This window comes from Urocitellus parryii, chromosome 6 (assembly GCF_045843805.1).
Source record: "Urocitellus parryii isolate mUroPar1 chromosome 6, mUroPar1.hap1, whole genome shotgun sequence".
NCBI lineage: Eukaryota > Metazoa > Chordata > Mammalia > Rodentia > Sciuridae > Urocitellus > Urocitellus parryii.
This window is the reverse complement of record NC_135536.1, coordinates 135,408,712-135,431,038: the sequence shown is the minus strand read 5'-3', so window position 1 is coordinate 135,431,038 and position 22,327 is coordinate 135,408,712. Positions and strand designations below refer to the sequence as shown.

The 22,327-nt window shown below is 36.2% G+C and overlaps 1 pseudogene; it reads right to left on the bottom strand.

The window, feature by feature from the left end:
• Positions 1-1,880: 1,880 nt before the first annotated feature.
• LOC113182285 (heterogeneous nuclear ribonucleoproteins A2/B1 pseudogene) lies at positions 1,881-3,390 on the bottom strand (annotated as a pseudogene).
• Between the last annotated feature and the right edge of the window lie 18,937 nt (positions 3,391-22,327).

Sequence of the window (22,327 nt, the reverse complement as noted above, 5' to 3'; positions counted from 1 at the left end):
AGGTATATTCCTTTAGCTCATGATACTTAAAAAAAATACATGCTCAACATCTTATTCTTTCCACCTTTTTTGTGTATATTCTAAAAGATACAGTTGATTATTATCAAGTATTTGTTAATCTTTTCCAAAATGTGCTAATGTAGAACACATGCAACTAGTTATTTACAACATGGAATACTAACCCCGGGTGAGTAAAGAAAAGAATAGTGCCCATTTTTCAAATCAAAGAGCTCAAATATGATTGTTCAAATATTCAGCTTCTAGGTATAGTTATGTCTTTGTACTCTTGTGTTTGTGTAAGTCATTTTTCTGTCTAACCTTCAATTTTCCAATCTGCAAAATAAGGTTGTTAAAGTAAATACAATCTCTATGGTCTTTTGCAGCTGCATTTTTTTTGGTCTATAATTAATTCATCCTAAAAATCTGATACAAAGGATTTAGATGCTTGTCACCATGAGCTTCCTTAAAAGTGTTTCCTAAGTGCTATGTAAACTGAATTTCAATTTTAGGAAAGATATAAAACATTAACATTTTATTTGGAAAATGTACATTCCCATCATCATACAATGAATTTTCTACTCTCAAACAATCTGAATGTTGGACTTTGAGAAAAAAATAACCAATCTCGTCCATCACACCTGGAGAGACACATTGGGAATTTTTGCAAAGATGCAATAGGTATGGTTTCTGAGAGTTCACTGAGAAGTCAAACTAAATCCAGGCTTCATTCCAATCCCAGCTGGAGGGATTCTACCTAACAGCAGGTAAGTTGAAATGATATTAGGAATAGCAAACACTAGGGAAACTCACATTCACTCTCTGTAAATTTTCATATTTGTTATTTACCTTTTCGTTTGGGTTATATTTGCTTACACACAGATTTTTTAAAAAAAATATTCTGCCAACTCTTATTTCTTCCATCGCTTGGAAAACTAGAGAATTTCTTCTAGTGAGCTTATAAATATTAATTTCTATGTTGTGCAATTTTCCCCTAGCCAATGTCATTATAATCATTTGGTCTCAACACAGTAAATTTATTTTTGTTTTCATGAAAATGAGCTGCAAGTTCATCTAAGGATCTGGATCTGTATAACCTTTTCCATGCAAAAATCACCTGGCATCCCTCCAACCTCTGAAAGTGTAAGGATTACGCCACGTAGTAGTGTTAGCAAGTGCTAGAGGGCAGGCCTTCCAGCAAGTCAATATTTTTACCATTTTACATGGTCATTATAGGAAAGACTGTAGAATGAATAGGACATAACTTTCCTATGTTCATATATGAATACACCACCAGTAAAACTCCATATCGTGGATGACCAAAAGAATGGGATCCCAATTAGAACAAGTTAGACTTCATGATGTATATGTATACACTCCACTATCATGTATATGTATACAGAAAATATTTTTTTCTTTAGAATTATTTTATTAAATCATAAATGTACAACAGCTTTTTAACTCTACGCATGCACTTAAATTTTTTAAAGGAAAACGTTATGTCTTATTACATCATGATCCTGGCTAATAGCTTTTCAAAACTTTGAGAAAAATCTTAATGTTTTCACATGTCACCTGAAACTTACAAATTTAACATTACCAAAGAAGGAATGCTTCTACACTCTTACAAAGACCGCTAGAAAGAAACAACAATTAAAAAGCTAAGAAACAGTCTCAAAGGTTTTTATTGTTTTTATTTTTTACAATCCTTCCCCCACGGTAAGGTAATGTTATTAAATAATCTAATCCATTCCAAAAAGGGCTCTCTGCATCTGCTCTGGTGTCTTCTGCCATATCATTGCATATTTATGCATGACTGAGATAAGAGTTTCCTTAACATTGTTATTTTGATAACTTGAAGCTGTTGAGTTACCTTTGGGCTCTCATCCTCTCCTATTTATACAATGAAGCTCAAGGCAAATAGGATGAAGCTCAGTATCGCTCCTCCCACCATAACCCTCACTTCCTCCAGGACCATAATTTCCTCTACCACGTGGTCGCCCCATGTTACTGCTACCAAAGTTTCCACTCTTCATTAGACTATATTTAGAAGGCTGCTGGTTATAATTGCCAAAATCGTTATAACTTCCACTTCCATAATTTCCTCTTCCATAGTTGTCATAACCACCTCCACAGCCCCCATCCCGGTTTCCATAGCCAGATCCTCTACCACCATGGCCTCCTCTTCCTCCTCCATAACCAGGGCTACCTCCAAAATTGCCATGTCCAGGTCCTCCTCCAGATCCATTATAGCCATCCCCAAATCCACGTCCGCTTCCATATCCGTCAGATCTTCCTCTAAAGTTGCCTCCTCTTCCACTCCTGGAACTTTGGACTTTTTGCATTTCTTGTCTAGACAAAGCCTTTCTTACTTCTGCATTATGACCATTGATGGTTTGGTATTTTTGCAATACAATTTTGTCCACAGGATCATGGTCATCAAAAGTAACAAAACCAAAGCCTCTTTTCTTTCCAGACTGCCTATCCGTAATTATCTCAATGGTGTCAATTTTTCCATATTCTTCGAAGTAATATCTAAGGTGGTATTCCTCGGTATCTTCTTTAATTCCGCCAACAAACAGCTTCTTCACAGTCACATAAGCCCCTGGTTTTCCAGATTCCTCTCTTGCTACAGCTCGTTTTTGGCTCAACCACTCTCCCATCAACTGAATGAGGTCTTGCAGCCATGGCAGCATCAACCTCAGCCATGGATGAGAAGGTTACAAAACCAAATCCTCTGGATCTTTTGCTTGCAGGATCCCTCATAACCACACAATCCGTAAGTTTTCCCCATTGCTCCTAGTAGTTTCCTAAACTGTCCTCTGTGGTTTCAAAACTTAAGCCACTAATAAAGAGTTTATGGAACTGTACCTTTACTCTCTCTATGGAGGACTCAGTGGCTTCAGCCCGATTTCCCGCAGGCAAGTGAGATAAGAGAGATCTCCGCAGACAAACACGAAGCGGACTCGTCCTGGCGCTGTTGTGAGAACTGCCGCTGAAGAGCACCTCCACTCAGGACCAGCACTGCTGCTACTGCCACTAGAGCCGCTGCCGCTGCTTTTCTACAACCTTCCTCCGACTAACTCCAATTTATTTTTATTTTAATTTTTTTTAATTTTGTTTTTCTTGAGAGAGAGAGAGGAGAGAGAATTTTTTTTTTTTTTTTATATTTATTTTTCTGTTTTCGGCAGACACAACATCTTTGTATGTGGTGCTGAGGATCGAACCGGGCCGCATGCATGCTGGGCAGCACATTACCGCTTGAGCCACATCCCCAGCCCTCCAATTTATTTTTAAAATGGACTTGGTTCTTGCTCTTCTTCTCTCTCCCTGCTCCTCCCTAATCTCTCCCCTCCCTAATCTCAGAGAAATGGGATTACCTTTTTTCCCCATGTTAGGCAGATTTATCTGTCCTTGAGTTCACACCCACCCTAGGAATGAAGTAATCCAGACTTTGGGGAGGGTATCAGAAGGTCTCAGAAATGACTCTCTCCCAAATTAACAAGTGAATTATAACTCCAGTCAGAAAACCTGTGGAATGTAGCCTTTTGAATCACTTCTTTAAAAGTCCCTTGTTCCTGCTGATGGGCAGAATCACAGCCTTTAGGACAGGTGTCCCGTGTGTTTCTCCTCTGCTAGCAAGGCAAAAAACCATCTCTTTTTCCTTTTTTCTCAAAACCGTGTCCTCATTATTGATTGGCATCAGGGGACAAGGACCAAGCTTTTAGCAACACAAGGAAGCTTGCTGCTGTGTTTTCAGCATGTCCCTGGCATGTTCTCAGGCCACAGGCAGAGTCAATTTTCCTTTGCTCAGCCAGTTTCATGGCAAATTGGTTGTGCAAAGGAGCTGGGTACAAAATATCATGCTTCAGTTTGTGTCCACTTGGCCTGTTGTGTATATTTTCTAGAAAATCCTGGGGTGGTATGACTGTACATTTTGAAGAAGAGTAAGTGAGGGGTCAGGACAGTGGCCCACGCCTGTAATCCCATCAGCTCAGGAGGTTGAGACAGGAGGATTGTGAGTTCAAATCCAGCTTCAGCAGAAGTGAGGCACTAAGGAACTCAGTGAGATGCTGTCTCTAGCATGCACAAGGCCCAGAGTTCAGTCCCTAGCACTCTTTTTGTCTGATTCCCTTGGTGTTACCATTTTCCCCTCAGCTCATGTGAATGTACACACTGGCCACAGCATCTGGAGAAATTGTGGTTATACAGCAGTTTGGGAACGGAACAGCAGGATTTGGACAAGGCATGATGAGCAAGTATACTTTCAACTCGGAATATCCTACATAGTTGGAAAAATTACTACCTCTGCACTGAGATTGCTCCAGACTGAAGAGGCACACAGCTGTAGGGACTCGGATGAACTAAGAACCCATTGTGGAAGCTCAGTTGTGTTTTCAAGAAAATATTTTTTTAAATCTATTTAAAAAAGAAAGAAAGAAAGAAGTACTCTACACAAAAGGAAATAGTAGGAAAAAAATCTGGAAATAAGAAACATTCAGGGGCAAACCAACGCATAAGGTGGAATATTTGTGTGATTTTTTTCTATATAAAGGTCTTTAACTTTCTTCTCTGTTTTTGGAAGATAGAGAGCTAGATTTGATCATAAAAGTGATCATTCTATATATGATTTTGTGTTTTATTTCCTATAATATGATGAATAATATGTTACAAGTTATTTGCATATAATTTAACTGCAACATAATATTTCATTGGATAAATGAATCACAATTAATTCAACATTCTCCATTTTTAGATTTTTTAATTTACTTCCAAATTTGTGTAGTATATTGCAATGAATAAATCTGTAACTGAGTTTCATTTCTTGTTTTGGTCTTTATTTTTATTTATTTTTTCTTTTCCTCCTTCTTCTTCTCCTTCTTAAATTTTGATTTTTTTGCAGGAGTGGAATTTAGTCAATAGGCTTGATCACTTTTGTACCTCTTGACAAATTACCAATTTTTTTTCTATGCACCGCTAGCATAAATTTATCCCATACACCATAAATTAGGTCCATTTTCTCCATAAAGAATAATCAACTTTTGATTTTTAAATTTTGTTTACTTGATAGAAGAAAATGGAATCATATTTTCAACTTGCATTTTTTTATTTTTTAAACAAAGCATATTTACCTTTTGCATCTTCTTCTGTGATGAATAAATGGATATTATCCATTTCCTATTTATTTATAGAAGGCCTTATTTTTAGTGACAATATCTATTCTCTTTCTGTATATAAAATATTCACTCTTCCTGCAATATATTCTGTGAATAGTTTCCCAGTTTATTAACTTTTAATTTACACTTATTTGCGCATGCGTGCACACACACGTACACATATATCCACACATATATCTATTTTTGTTGTTATTTGGGGTTCTAGTGATTGAATATTGAACTCAGGGGTACTCTTCACTGAGCTACCTCCCCAGTCCTTTTTATTTTTTATTTTTTTTTAATTTTGAGATGGGGTCTCACCAAATTGTACAGGCTGTCATCCAAATTATGATCCCTGCCTCGGCCTCTTGGGTTGCTGGGATTACAAGCGTACACTACTGTGCCCAGCTTACTTATATTTTTATACTCAAGTCTTTATGAGTTCTTTCATTGCTCGAAAGTGAAAAGTCTCCTCTAGAGAGCTAATAAATATTAATTTCTATTCTCTCCTACTTTTTTAGTTTTTTTCAATAGCTGACTATTTATGTTTTAGATTTCTCAGTCCTTAAGAAGAATAAGACATTGCCTGGAGTATCCAAAATTACTGTAGAAGGGGAAAAAAGGGGGGGTTCATAGAGGATTTAAGTACCAGTATCTGACATGTGTTCAGGGATTTTGGAAGCCCTTAAATTGTGAAGCCTGGTCATATTGCACACCTACAAATGCTTTTGTATTGTTCCAAGTTACTATTCATTATGCAAAGCTCTAAAGGGAGCATGGGAAGAAGAAACAGAAGAAGGAGATGAGAGTATTACCTTTTGTAATCAAGCCCAGATTTTACATGTAATATCACTTATACGGAAGTAGCAGAAACATCACACAAACCTTGCTCTGATCTAATGTAGGTGTCATGAAACACCATAGGGCAGGGCTGGTATACGTAATACAACAAAGACTAACTTGTGACATTTATCTTGTAAGTACAGTTTATTCTAGACTATGCTATATACTATCCCCAAACCAATTATAGTTTCAGGCACTTTAAAAAGTTGCTTTTCTTGAATTAGACCAGACATAATTAGTCCGACAATCAATCCGCTGAATGGTTAGTGTAACACTAGGATCAATGCCATCACTTGTGGGTAATAGAAGAGCCTTGTTTGAACTTCATTTAAGGGATCTTCACTGAACACTGTATTTATGCCAGGCACTTTTCTGGGAATTAATAATCCAAAATATAAGCAGCACATTGACCCTGCTTTCCAGGACAGTGATTCTCCAACATGATGAATGTTTTTTTTTGGAAAAGAGATATTCCTGAACTCTACCTCGGGTTATCTAACTCAGGGTGGAGCCTGCTGTTTCCTGTTTCTAACTTTCATCATCAGTTTGATGATTCCCCAGAATGGAAAATCACTCTTAGAACCAATGATGGTCTCTATTCCCTGGGATCTTAATAGGGAAACACTTCCATTTCTTGGGTCATTAATTTAAAACTAGGGGCTTCACATAAAGAACCTTGAAATTTCCATACTGTATCTCATAATCAGTCAACCAGTATTGGCCCATTTTATAGATTTTAAAAAAACTGATCTTACAGGTTCAGGAATTCTCCCATGTATCACATATCAAAAGTCAGTGCACCTGTAATTCCACCCCAGAGATCTTTGATATTAAAGTACAGATCAGAGAAAAAACAATCACCTGGGTTAAATGGAAATGTGTTAGGAATTTTCAACAATTAAATCAGAAAGTTTAAATAATTTGGTCAAGAATATTCACAATTCAAAACCAACTCGTGTCAATGTTAGAAACTACAGAATATAGTGAGTTAAGATCTCTTAACACTTTGGCTGAGGTTTTTGTATTTGTTTTTGTTTCTTTGTATTATTAACTTATCTATCATAATGTCCTAGGCTGAGATTAATCTTATCTTTCTAACTTCATTTAAAAACTGTAGGGTTTCTCAAATGATCCAACATTTGGCTCCTACAGGAAACTTTAGAGAGAAAAGAAAACACAACCACTTTTAATCTGTGCCTGTCCTTTTTTAAATTTGTTCTTTTTTATTTTTTATACATGACAATAGAATATATTTTGAGATATTATACATATATGAAGTACAACTCCCCTTTCCTCTGATTGTACATAGTGTGGAATTATAGTGGTGGTGTATTCATACATGAAACATTGGAAAGTTATGTCCAATTTATCCTACTAACTTTCCTACTCTTGTTCCTCCCCCCCTTCCCTTCATTCCTCTTTGTCTAATCCAAAATACTTGGTTTTTTTTCTAACCCCCCCTTATTGTGAATTACCATCCACATATCAGAAAAAAAAAACATTCAATTTTTGGTTTTTTGGAATTAACTTATTTCACTTAGCATGACAGTCCTTAAGAAGAAAAAAATGGGCCCTTCCCTACATCAGCAAAAATGATACAAGAGAAATGATGCAGTGCATCCTTTTCATTGTTAGAGCTTGGAGCTCTAGGACTTGGTGCCCACTAAAAAGAGATTCATTCTTCTTCTTTTATAAAAATAGAACATGTGGATCTACTTTCTCTCCAGCAGGCACAGTTACAAGATAGATCATTAATTTTGCAAAAAATGCATTTCAAAACTAGATATATCCTTAGCGTGCACGCAATTTGCTTTTCCTAAAATCTATTTAGAATATCAACACAGTAAGGAACTTAGAAGCCAAGTACTGGTGAAAAAACAGATTGGTGAAAACTGGAGGTTCCGAGAGAATAAGTTTTCAGAAAGAGTATAACAGGTCGGTCATGGTGGTGCACCCCTATAATCCTAATGACTCATGAGACTGACACAGGAGGATTTCAAGTTCAAGGCCAGCCTCTGCAACTTACAAGACCCTAAACAACTTAGTAAGACCCTATCTCAAAATAAAATATAAGAATTCTGGGGATGGGGCTCAGTGGCTGAGTGCCACTAGGTTCAATTCCTGATACCAAAAAATAAAAAGAAGAAGAAAAGAAAGACTACATTAGGACAATTGCAACCATCAACACATTTTATTATTCAGTGGTCAGTGTAAGACATTCAGCTAGCTGCTATAAGAGATACAGTAAACAAATATTGTCTCTGATCTCAAGGGGGTAATACCAGGGATGAAAAATGACTAACATCCAATGCTGAGCCATAGTTTTACAAAGTGAAATAGTATTGTATATTCTTTAAAAAAAAAAAAAAAACTTCAGATTCTTCAGCATTGACATATAGGACTATGGTATGGAATAATTCAAATGATACCTAAGTAAGTGCAAACACCAAATTACATATAAATATCTACTCTTCACTGCATTAAAAAAAACTTGAAAACCAATCAAATTTTCCAATTTAACTCAAAGAAATGTCAATACTAATTTAGTTACTGTAGCAACTTCAATCTTGCTTAGGGACAGTAAGTGGACTCCTAACTGAAACATTTTTAAAAAGACAGACTAAATTAAATCCACCTCAAAGTATGATAAATATAAATAATACTTAGAAACCTAAGTAGGGTTAGTCAACAGGTAACTAAAGTATTTTTTATTGCTAATTATTTTATTGAAACTAAATTTCTATTTTCAATTGGAATATAGTGCTGAAGGCCACAGCACAAGATTTTTTGAATTGTTTTTGCAATTCCGTTGGTTCATATAACCACTTTTGTTTATATAATTTTTTTTCTACAAGGAAACTACTCTTTTTACAGCATCCCCATATATCACTTGATTTTCAAGTGGCATGAACCTGTTTGTATGTACTTAGCCAACCTCTCTGTCCTTCCATTCTTGAGGGACTTCTGGTGCCAGTGTGATTACAAATGTATTCACAAACTTGCTTGACCCATGAAAGAATGGAGAGTGGGACAGCTACGTGTTGGTCATTCAGATGATCCAGCACAAATTTTACTAATTTTTAGATGATTCCTTAAAATAAGAATACTTAAACTCCTCCTTTCTCTGCCAAATTATAAAATGAAACATGTACACTTAAGAGAACATGCCATCAGACTCCTAGGGATGTACAGATCCTTTCTGAGAATCACTCAGCCAAACTAAGCAATCCATTTTCCAGAAATGGCAGCAATAGAGAGAATTTCTCCTGGCAGCACACAGAGGTAGATTCTGATCTGGCTTTCCTATGTAAAAAGTGAGAATGTAGCTATAACGTAGGTGGGACTTTGTTAATTAGGCTTAAAAAAAGGCAGAGTTCCTTAAGGTGGGTGGCAGTGGCTTGAGGAATACCAAAGAGAAAGGAAGTATTCAGTCTGGCTTATGGATGGTGAGTGGACCCCTGGGTGGAACATTCCACGGGAGACATCATGAATTAAATCAGACTAAAAAGGTGGTTCTCTCCAAACTGTGTTTTAGTCGGCTTTTTCTTTCTCTGGGACCAAAAGACCTGACAAGAACAATTTTAAAGGAGAAAAAGTTTATTTGGGGCTCATGGTTTCAGAGTTCTCAGTCTATAGCTAATTGACTCCACTGCTCTGGGCCTTAAGTGAGGCAAAACATCCTGGAAGAAGGGCATGGAGGAGGAAAGTAGCTCAGGAATGGCTATCAGGAAACAGAGAGAACTCCACTCACCAGGGACAAAATATATTCCACAAAGGCACAGCCCCTGTGACCCACCTCCTCCAACCATACCTGATCTGCCTACAGTTACTACCCAGTTAATCCATATCAGTGAATTAATGCAATGTTTCAGTTAAGGCTCTCATAATCCAACCATTTTACCTCTAAACTTTCTTATATTTTCTTACACAGGAGTATTTTGGAGATAGTTTATATGCAAACCATAAGACTATGGTTATTCTAAATAACTCCTAGAAATATGAACAGGGTTAGTGAACAGGTATGTATAGTGTGTGAATCACGAGTAATGAAGGGCATCAGTTCAATATTTACAACATGATTCCAAAGCTTAATGTCTGGAGGAAATGCAGCCTACAGAAACAGAGCTTTTCTTGATAATTTGAGTACAAAATCAGAGGGAACATATATCTCTCCCTTCACACTCCCATTTAACTTCTTAATCAACAAAAAACATATTTTTCTCTGTGTTTCTTTTCCTCCACTGATTCCAAAGATGCAGTTTTCAATACTCTGATTTACTATTTTCTATTTTTCTTAACATGTTTTAGGCATTAGGGAAATAGTAAAGAACTCTCCTGGTGTTAATGTACCATATAATTGGACATATGCCACCATTTCTAAACAGTACTTTGTACTTTGGTGACCAAGCAAGTGTAATAGGAAGCTAAGAAAGCTTTGTTCCTCTGGATGCAAATGCAAGAGATATAAGAACCAAGTATTTACACTCAAAAGTGAGATTCAAACATTTAGGGGACAGAAATATCCTTCAGAATTAATAACACATGTGAGGCAGAGAAGAGCGATTTGTTCTGCTATGTCAGAATAACTTAGCCCCGACCACCACCTACATCTGTATGAATTAAAGATCAAGGAGGTGAGAAGTAATGAGAAGGAAGTCGAGAATTACCAGAAACATGACTCATTAACCTGAGAGAGTAAGTGTGCACGTTTCCCTTTCCGCTGTGGGAAGAGGAGATACTTCTTCCAACCACAGCAAGAAAAGTGAGATGGTCTCCAGGAGAAAAACAAAACAAAACACAAAACCAACAATAACACACACACACACACACACACACACACACACATCTCTCTCTCTCTCTCTCTCTCTCTCTCTATATATATATATATATATATATATAGATAGAGAGAGAGAGAGAGAGAGAGAGAGAGAGAGAGAGAGAGAGATGTGTGTGTGTGTGTGTGTGTGTGTGTATGACTAGTACTAAAAGAGAAGAAAATTCCATCTTGTTTGCTATTTCTGCTTATGTAGTGGACTTGCTAATTTTTCTCTCATTTGGTTGTAAGTACAGAAGGAATAAAAGAGAAGCTCAAAGGAAGGGACTGTGACACCAAAGGCATCCTGGGCTCTCACAGTGTTATGACAAGGAGGCCTGAGTTTCCAGCCATGTGAAACCATGTGAGGTGGCCCAACTTGAGCCAGCTTATTGGCATCCACTCCAGAGCGCTGGCATGCAAAGCAAGGGTATGCGGGAGCTTCCCTAGGAAAAAAGCTGAGAAGTCAGGAGGACAGATGAGTAAAACTGAGACAGGTCTCCCAATGAGGACACAGTTAGGATGTCCCAAAGGTTGCCTGGAGAACTTGCACATGCATTCCAAGAGCCAACTAACAGAATTTGATAAAGCCCAAAGATCCTAACAGAGCCAGCAATAGAATGCTAGTTACATAAGATGGTTTATTCCCTCCTTTGTGTTGCCTCTTCCCTAGCTTATATAATCACAGGAGATGAGACCAGACAAGAGGAAAATGGAGAAAACATTCTACATATCAACCATGAGCCCTCCTTTGGGCTGAAAATCCCTTGAACTGAAAAGTCTGGTAGATACCAGAGAAAGGGAAGATGATTAACATTAAACATGAATTGAGGGCATGAGGCAAGGTGTTGAAATTAGATGAAATTGGGTTAGTCTGGACTTTTTCTTGGTGGGGAAGAAGTACTGGGGATTTTAACCCAGGGTGCTTTACCACTGATTTACATCCCTAATTCCTTTTATTCAATATTATTTTATTAATTAGCATTTTGAGGCTGAACTTTACTAAGTTACTTAGGGGTTTAATCTTGAAATCCTCCTGCCTCTGCCTTCCAAATCCCTGGGATTGCAGGCATGCGCCACTGCACATGGCTTAGAATGAACTTTCTAATGATAGCAAATGATAGACACCTATGACTATGAGGGGTGTTGCAGTCAAGCAATGAAAAATATAAATTCAACATAACAGCAGCACGTAAGATCAAAATAGAACTATTTTATATTGGTACATTACCACATTCAAACATCAATGAAAACCCAAGAAAATAAATCAGAATTTCATTTAATTCTACTAACTTGGGAGGTAAAGAGCCTGGGTTTGAATCTTGTCTCTGTCTTTTATCAGTTGAGTGACCCCAGACAAATTATATTTACTATAATGGATTAACTTTTCATCTATAATATTGCAATATTATCACCAAACTCTTGGTTCATTCAGGGGTAACATGGAAATAATCGACAGGGAATCTGGTAGGTTTATTTGTTCTTTCTTTCCAAAATTTCTTATTTTTTTTTTCTTAAAATGCGTACATATATTTTTGAAGGCATAAAGTGCCATAACCAGTTGGCATATAATTTTGTGTTTTGTTAATTCACTTCATGGTTTAGAGCTTTACATATATTGAAATTGCTTCATATTACTTTTTAGTATGTCTAAAGGAACCATCATTTTTAAGACCGTTTGCTTAGCTGCTCCCTTTTGTGGAAAATTTGGATGGTTTCCAAGCTGTTTTCCCCTCTCAATATAAACTGTGATGTTGCTAACATTAAAAAATAATAATAATAATTTTTTTTAAAGAATTACTCTAATACTTTCCCAATCCCGAAGGAGAAAAAGGCATAGGCAGGCACTTGGAGATATCATTTCCCAAATGGAATTAATAATTAATGTGTCTATCAATAGATATTTTCATTGAAATCTCTTGAAAGTGCCAATATGCCTAAAATACCTGGACTTCTAATTAAAAAAAAAAAAAAAAACTTCCTCTTGACTTAGGCATTTTAACTTCTTACCTAGAGACCACTCACTTATTTAATTTGGCCTGAATAAGAAAAAATTTCCCCATGTGTCCTCTCTTGGATTTCTGAACATCCTTCCCAATTTGGACTCAAGATTAAATAGTCTGTAATAATTTTATGCCAGAGTATACAGAACACACTGATTTAGTTCCATTAGGCTCTTTTTACCTCCTTTTTAGCTTTCTACTTCCCAACAGATTAGAATATAGTTTCTTTATCTTTCCCAAGGCTGTACTGCAGAAACCTCTTCTTCCTATCTGCCATCTGCTTTAATGCCGTCTTTCATCCCAAACCCCAGTTGCTTTTGGTTCTAATTATTATCAACTCTGCTCACTCAGGTAGCTTAAAGTCTTTTGAATAAATTACACACTACTGCATTTGCTATAAAAACATATTAAGAAAATCCTCTGTTTTCGATCACGTTAAAGGAATCCATGGCCTCTGATTGTCTCCTTTTCTTTTGCCACTGAAATAAATGTTGGTTAGCTGGAATAATTTCTTTTTTTATTAATATACACTTCACATAGCATAATAGTCACCTGTTTAAAGTGTACAGCACAATGGTTCTTAGTGTGTTAACAATATTGTGCAATCATCGCCACTGTCATTTGCATCTCTCCAAAAAGAGATGGGATGTGGGATGGGGTGGTGCACAAGGGAGGCTGATGCAGGAGGTAGCAAGTTTGAGGCCACTCTGGTAAATTTAGCAAAACCCTGTCTCAAAATAAAAAATAGAAAAAGTTGAGGATGTAGCTCCATGGTAGAGCACCCCTGGGTTCAATCCCCAGCACCAAAAACAGAAAAACAACTCCACACCCATTAACAGTACCTCTCACTACCCCTCCTCATTTCCTCTATCAAATTATTAATTATCTTTGTTTTAAATAATTGTTGGTGATAAGAATTGAATCCTGAGTCTCACACATGTGAGGTACATGCTATACCACTGAGTTACCTCCCCAGACCTTTTAAATTTTTATTTTGACATGGTCTCTACAATTTGTTCAGGCAGACCTCAAATTTTCCATCTTCCCACCTCACTCAGCCTCTGGGTGTGCTGGAATATTATAGGTGTATGCCAACGTGCTAGGTATTAAACTATTTTTTTCTCTATGCATTTGTGTATTCTGGACTTTTCACTTAAATAATCCACATGATGTGTAGTCTTATATGTTTGGCTTCTTTCACTTTTCAAAATGTCTTCAAGTTCTGTTCACACTGTAGCATGAATCAGTACTTCATTCCCTTTTATGGCTGAATGATAAGCCATTCCACAGATGTATTACAGGATGTTTCTTCATTAGTTCATGGATATCTGGGTTGTTTCCACCTTTGACTTTCGTAAGTACTACTGCTATGAACATTCTTGTGTAAGATTTTTAGGTGGACATGTTTTCATCCCCTTGGGCATATACATAGGCATGGGTATGCTGGGATTTATGGTATTCTGTATTTAATCTTTGAGGAACTAATTGACTGTTTCTCAAAGCAGCTGCCCTGTTTTACCATTAACGTGGGGTTCCCACTTCCCTACATTCTACCCACATTGGTTACACCCTCTTTTTCATTCTAGCTCTTCTAGTGGATTTGAAGTAGTGCCTAATTAAGATTTTCATTTCCATTCACCTACTGGCTAAGGACATTGAATATCTTTTCATGTGATGAGTAGCCATGCACAATATACTCTTTGAGGAAATTTCTATTAAAATTATTGAAATTTTATTAAAATCATCTTATGGATGTCGACGTGTGTTTGTGTACTTCAGTCACTAGACCCTTATCAGATAAATGTTTTTCAAATATTGTTTCCTGTCCCATGAGTTGTCTTTCCACTCTCTTAACCATGTCATTCAAAACACAAGAGATTTTAACTCTGATTAGACCCATTCATCTATTTTTTTCCATTATTTACTTGTGCAGTTGGTATCATATTTAAGAAACTCCTGCCTAATTCAGTTATGAATAAGGTTTTCTCTAAGAGTTTTTTTTTTTAAATTATTATTTTTAGCTTTTGGTCTTTGATGCATTTGAGTTAACTTTTTTTTTCTTTTCTTTTTTTCTTTCTTTTGGTGCTGGGGATTGAACCCAGGGCCTAGTGCATGCAAGGCAAGCACTCTACCAACTGAGCTATATCCCCAGCCCTGAGTTAACGTTTGTGTATAGACTGAGGCATGGTTCCAAATACATTGCCTGAGAAGTGAATGGCAGTTGTCACAACATAATGTGCAAGATGACTACTCTTTCCTCTATTGAAATGTCTTGGCACTGTTGTTGAAAATCAATTAACCACAAATATATGGCTTTATTTTTAGTCTCAATTCTGTTATAGTAATGTAAGTCTATCTTTATACCATAACTCTACTATCTCACATACTTCGGCTTCATAGTGAGTTTTGAAATGGAAAAGGTGAGTTATCCAACTTCATTCCTCTTTTTCAATATTGCTTTGGAGAATGGGTAACTTGCCTTCCCATATGAGTTTTGAACATATCAGCTTTTCAATGTGTACAGAAAGGGCCAGTGGGAGGTTTTATAGGAATCGCATTAAATCTGTAGTCCAATTTGGAGAGTACTGACTTCTTAACAATACTTGGCCACCTAATCCATAAACACAACCAACTTCTAGCAGCGTAATTTACTCTCAGATAAGAAGATGGTTAGTGTCCTCTCTTCTATTTTTCAAAAGACCTTGTGAAGGATTCATGTTAATTCTTTCTTTAAAATTCGGTAGAATTCACCAATGAAGCCACCTGGAGATGAACTTATCAATATGGGAAGTTTTTGGATTACTCGTTCAAATTGCTTACTTGACCTGATAGGAGAAAACAGTTACAAATTAAATAAATACATGTAATTAATTAATTATATGTGTGTGGCAAATTTAATAAATATATATTATTAATTAATTATATACATAAGGATACATACACACACTCACCAGAGATTGAACTCAGGGGCACCCGATCACTGAGCCACATCTCAGCCCTATTTTGTACCTTACTTAGAGACAGGACCTCACTGAATTGCTTAGCACCTCACTTTTGCTGACACTGGCTTTGAATTCATGATCCTCCTGCCTCAGCCTCCTGAGCCACTGGGATTATAGGCATGTGTCACCGTGCGTGGCTATGTTTTAATACAACCTTTTATATTTACCTATGTAGTTACTTTAGCAGTACTGTATTTCTTCATGTTGTTTTAGTTAATATTGTTTTTCATCCTGAAGCAATCCTTTTAGTAATTCTTTTTTTTTAAATTTCAATTATTATTTTATAATTTCCTAGTTATTTTTTTATTTTTTTAAAAATAAATGACAGTGGAATGCATTATAATTCTTATTACACATATACAGCACAATTTTTCATATCTCTAGTTATATATAAAGTATGTTGACACCAACTTGTGTCTTGCATACTTGTACTTTGGATACCTTTTAATAATTCTTACAGGGTACATTTTTTTTAATTTTTTTCTGAAAATGTCTCTTTTTTTTAACCAGACAGTTTTGCTGAATATAGAATTTTTGATTGACAATCTTTTCTCTTTACAGTTCTTAAATGTCATCTCACTTCCTTCTGAACTCCATAGTTTTTCAAAGAAATTTATTTTAATGTGACTAAGTATTTTTGCAGGTAGCGAGTTCTTCCTCTCTTGATACTTTCAAGATTCTTTCTCTTGGGCTTTGACAGTTGGATTATGTGTCCAGGTATAGATGATTTAAAATTAATCTAAATCAGACTTTAACTTCCTTAGATTTGTAGATTTACTTTTCTCCTTAAATTTATGAAGTTTCAGTTATAATTTCTTTACTTGTACTTTCTACCCTTTCTCACATTCATCTCATGCTGGGTCTCTGGTAATGCCTATATTGGTACCCTTGATGGTGTCTCAACAGTCACTGTTTTGTTTTTTGTGTTATTTTTTGTTTTTCATTATTTTTTGTTTCTCTCTCAGATAAATAGCTTCACTTGATCTTTATTCAGGTTTGTTGACTTTTGCTTCTGCCAGTTTAAATCTTCTGTTAATTTCCTTCAGTAATATTTTCATCCAGTTATAGTAATTGAATATATAAAAATCTTTAGAATTTTTATTTCAGACTTTTAAAGTAATTTTCATCTTTGTATTGACATTCTGTATTTAGTATGATGTTGTTCTTATGATTTCATTTAGTTCTTAGACAGAGTTCCCTTTAATTCCATATATTAAAAATATTTTATCTAAGAAGCCCAATCTCTGGGATTCCTCAGGGTTTCAGGGCTCTTTCAATTACATGTTTTTGTTTTCATATATACACACTTTCTTAATTTTTGTTATTTGTTTAATGAGTTTTCCAAGGTAACTGTGCAAAGTCTCTAATCTTTGTCATTGTGGTCACTGAAGTCTCTCCTTGGTGAGCTAGGCATCAGCTAATGACTGGACAGGGGTTTCTTTAAGCGCCTGAATCTGCTAGTCTCCCCACCTTTCCAAGTGTGCCTGGGGAGTGCCTTTTGGAGCGTGCTTCAGCTCTCTGACAGGCAATTAACAGCTGTCTCCTTTCTTCGCTTCCTGTTTGCTCAAAGTCTCTTGGTTAGCAAGGGGTGAGAAGTCAGGGTTTTTCCATGTATTTTATGAATATACACTCATTCCCAAAATATGTGAGAGGTTTCCAAAGCTCCTGTGACTATCTCATTCCCCAGATTTTCCTCCTGAGATTTTGATTAGTCTGTTATTTCAACCCAATTGTAATTCACCACCTCAAGCAACCATGATGTTGAATATTCACCTCCAAAAATGTTTGATAAATGCCCCCAAAGAACCACCATTTACACAAAGTGAGTTCTGTGATAGGTCAAATAAAGACAGCCTTGTAAATGAAGCCTTCCAGAGAATTAGCAAATGCATTAAATAATGCAGTTCTTGGGGGGAAATGGGGCTTTGAAGGACATCTAGCCTTGCTTTTCCCCCTTTAGACTTCTTTTTTTCCACTATTATTTTAGGCTCTTGATTTTCAAGGGTACAACTCAGTTGGGCAGAAGTTGATGGAAATAATGCTAATGAAGTCACAAAATTGTTCTTCTTATAAATGTTCTCTTTTTCTTTTTTTATGCTTGTTTTCTTAAAAGTTTTATTTGTTCTTTTTAGATATATATGACAGTAGAGTGTATTTTGACATATTACACATACATGGAGTATAACTTCCCATTCTTGTAGTTGTACCTGATGTGGAATTACACTGGTTGCGTATTCACGAATGAATATAGGAAAGTTATGTCCAATTCATTCTACTGTTTTTTTTTTCTGTTCCCATCTCCCTTCCTTTCTCTTCATTTCTCTTTGTCTAATCCAATAGACAACTATCTGCCCCACCACCACCACCACCTTATTGTGTGTCAGCATCCACATATCAGAGAAAACATTTAGCCTTTGTTTTAGGGATTGGTTTATTTCACTTAGCATGATATTCTCCAGCTCCAGCCATTTACCAGCAAATGCCATAATTTCATTCTTCTTTGTGGCTGAGTAATATTCCATTGGTTTTATATAACACATTTTCTTTATCCATTCATCTATGGAAGGACACCTTGGTATGCTGATTTTAAGTCCTTTGGGAATATGCCGAGGAGAGGGACAACTGAGTCAAATTGGGGTTCCATTCCAGGTTTTCAGAGAAATCCCCATACTGCTTTCCAGAGTGCCAACCTATTTTTCTTGATTAGAGATATTAAGAGTGCTGCAAGCTTTCAGTTAGTTTTCAGAATTCTGACAAAGTTGATACTGACCATTTTATTCAGAGTTTTCACTGTTTTAACAAGGAAAGAATTATTTAAAATCCTTACACTGCCGTTTTTGCTAATGTCACCCTCTCTAGTGGCTTATTAAATGTGATCTGGATTGCCAGTTTCATCTGCCTCCAGTCCGTCATATACAACAATGGCAGATAAATCATTCTTAAGTCTATCTGGGACCACATCACCACTTTGGAAATATTTGACAGATCATATGGGTTCCACCCTTGGTCTGGTATACACAACCTTACAGCATAGTTGAAGCACATCTCTCCAAAACTTTGGCTGCCAAAATTTTCCTCACCCCTTGCCAATATCAATCCCAATTGAAGAACCATTCTGGAGTTTCCCATCTCTATGGCTTTTCCATAATTTCTTCCTATTGGAAGAATAATGGCTGACAATCAGGATAGGATTTATTTTGTTGGGTCAGTAGCTTGTATGGTTTGGGGTAAAAAGGTTGGCTGGCTAACAGGTCTGACTTTGAAGGGTGATATAAGGAATGCTGATCTGAGCTGCTTGTGAGGCCAGCTGCCTTTTCTGATTTGTCTTTGCAGATTCTGTGGAATCTGCTGATTCACCATTTGAGAGGATCATGCATGATTAGCATCAGCAAAATACCTTCCATTGAAATTGGTGAAATTTCAGTGTCTCTAGGAAAGGTCTAATATACAATTGCAACATAGTTCTACAAAAATTGTGTGAAAATAAGAAGCATATACAGTCAACCTTCAAACACTTTATGGTAGACACTGCTCTTGGACTTTGGGTAGTCTGAAAGGAATATGCAATTGGATGTTTGACTTTGAGGAGTTTACAACCATATAAGATTAATGGACCAAAAATGTGACTAAATGCCAGAAAAGAAATTAACTACTTGTAATATGTTAATATTTTATTACATCTAGAAGAGAAAGATCTCAGGGTAATTTCTTGTGGATGAAAATTTTGAGTAGGGCTTTACAAAATCTGGAGATACAGAAAACAGGAAGGACTTTCAGAATTGGATAGGAAGTGGTGTTCACACTTCCATATTCAAACCAGAAATTCTAATAAAATGCAGATTCTGGATTATATCTCTAGTAAGTCTGAGTCCATCAATGCTTGTCAGGGCGCAGGACTCTGCATTTTAATACTTTAAATATTACTGTTAATTTTAATATTCTGTACCTTGCATAATCCCAGTGAGGATGAGTCAGGCTGTGAAAAAGAAACTGAGGCAGGGATGTGTATGGAGTAATCAACGTCTGTTAAATGAATGTTTGTATTTAATTACAGCATAAGTGCAAAAGGAAGTGATTTTGATTATTAATTATAGGTGGTTGAAAAATCTTGCAATTAATTTCATTTAATTATCCTTTCATTTAATTACTGCACTGTTAAAATTTTGGACCCAATAATTTTATTGCAGAGGGATATCCTCTGCATTAGAAGATATTTAACGCCATCCCTGGCCTGTACACACTAGAGGAAAATAGTACTCCTCCAACTAGTTTGACAGCCAAAAATGTCTCCATGCATTTCCAAATGCCCTCCTGAGCAGCAAAATCATTCCTAATTGAGAATAAATCCCCCCAGTCTTTGTGGATAAAAACAAATTTATTCTTATCTCCGTAGTTCTGTGGGTGAGTATATTCAGAGGACCATTCAGATCAAGTCCTCAGCAGATAGCAAATGAAGTTAGTGCCAAATCTTGGAAACATGGAGAAGACTACTTCAGGACTAGAGAGACAAGCATTTGGAGTTAGAGCAGAGTGGGCTGAAGACAAGGCAAGCCAAGTTTTATGCAAGCAAATGGCTGTGAGGATTGTATCAATTTGAGGAAACAGCTCTGTATATGTGGCCAGGTACAACAGATTAATAGGTACGTCTGCTATTTAGGATGACTTGACTGGTTTAATTCTGAAAGCACCGTGGACAATTACCTGCCTCTCAAAGCAACAAGAGATCTCACAAAGGACCTTGACAATCTGAATCAGGACTCTTTAAATACAATGGCTTAAAGATAAATACAAACTTATATACAAGCACACAATAGCTTTTTTCCAACAAAAGCAACCTGACAAGTATATGCTATGATTTGTTTTTAATATTTTCATCTGCTGTTTTTGTTTAGCTGCTTGACCTTTCAAGTTGTTATATTTATATCTATTTTATAAATATTTATATTAAAATGTTTTAGTTCCTCTCTTTGGGTTTCAAGAAAACCTAGATGAATTCTGTTGAATCTCAACAGTTTAGCCTCAACTCCTATGCCCATATAAGTGAATCAGAATACTTGTGCTTATTTAGCAGAGTCTTGTTCCCAGGAGGTATCATATTCTATTTCTTATTCAATCTTCACAAAAATTCTTTGATATGTGCATAGTGTCTCCCCCAGGAGAATATATTTTAATGGGAGTTTTGTTCACTTTTTTTTTGTAAATCCAATAGAATTTGTTCAATCAGTTCTCATTGTCTTTGACACCATAAATGAGCATAAATAGAATATGAGGCTCTGAGCATAGTGGTTGAATAGTCAACTGAAAAGTACAATGGATTGACAGTAGATAGGGGCACATTTCTATTCCAGCTCTAGCCGAACAAAAAGTGTGACTTCATGCAAGAAACTTCCCTGTCTGAATCTCATTTTACTTGTTTATTAAAATAAAGAAGAAGATAGCCTTTTGCATTAAGGGCACAGGTTCTATTTCAATCATGCTTGCTGCATGGGAGCTATCCAAATGTACTTGACGAAATGAATCAGCAAACGAATGATCACTCTAGATGATTTCTAATACTTTGTCAACTCAAACTTTCTAAAGTTTCACAAATTTATGATTTTCCCAAACAACAATTGTCTTGAATTCGACACTCTTGTGACTTCCCTACACATTCTTTCTTGAGGAATTTGTTAGTGCAATTAGATACTATCTTCAAGTTCTTCTTTTTTCCTGGAGAATCCCATAAGCAAAAAAATGTGCTCTTTATCCCTACCTAAAACAAACTAAAATAAGATCATATAAACAAACTTTTGTCTTTCAATGCTTTAATCTTACAGACAAGGTTTTTCCCCCCTCCAATTACGGAAGAGATTCTCTGGTTTCTCTCTCTCCGCTTCATAACTCATTCCAATCAAACCTTTCTCACAACCAGTGCAAATGAAACCAAGCACTCCAGATTGTAAAATTCAAAACTCACTTCTCAGTATTTATTTTTCTGGGATGATTTTGTAGCATCTGGAAAGCAGACTGTTCCCTTAGTTTGAAACACCCAGTTCTGTTGCATTCCGAAACAGAACACAATTCTAATTTTCCTACCACCTCATGGTTGCTTTGTTTACCATTTGTCCTTGGTTCAACCTATTAATATTGCAGTGCCCCCTGGCTTAATCCAAAGCCATAAATTTTTCCCTGTATACAGTCTCTTTCATGGTAAATTGATCTCATGACCTGAATCTAATGCCTGTGATTTCTGAACTATCTATCAATACAGATATAAATTCTGAGTTCCATGATTTATAAACCCAACTGTATCCTTGACATCTGAATATATGTTAAATAGATATTTCAAAATTAATATAAATTCATTCATAAAAATATCAGATTTTTTCACCCAGATCTGAATCTTTCCCATCCAGTTGCTTCATGCAGAAATCAGGGATTTGTTCAAGAGTTCTCCATTTGGCTGGCTTGGTGCTGCTAATCAATCAGCATGATTGGTTTTATCCATCCATTTCTATAAATGTTAAGTTCAAA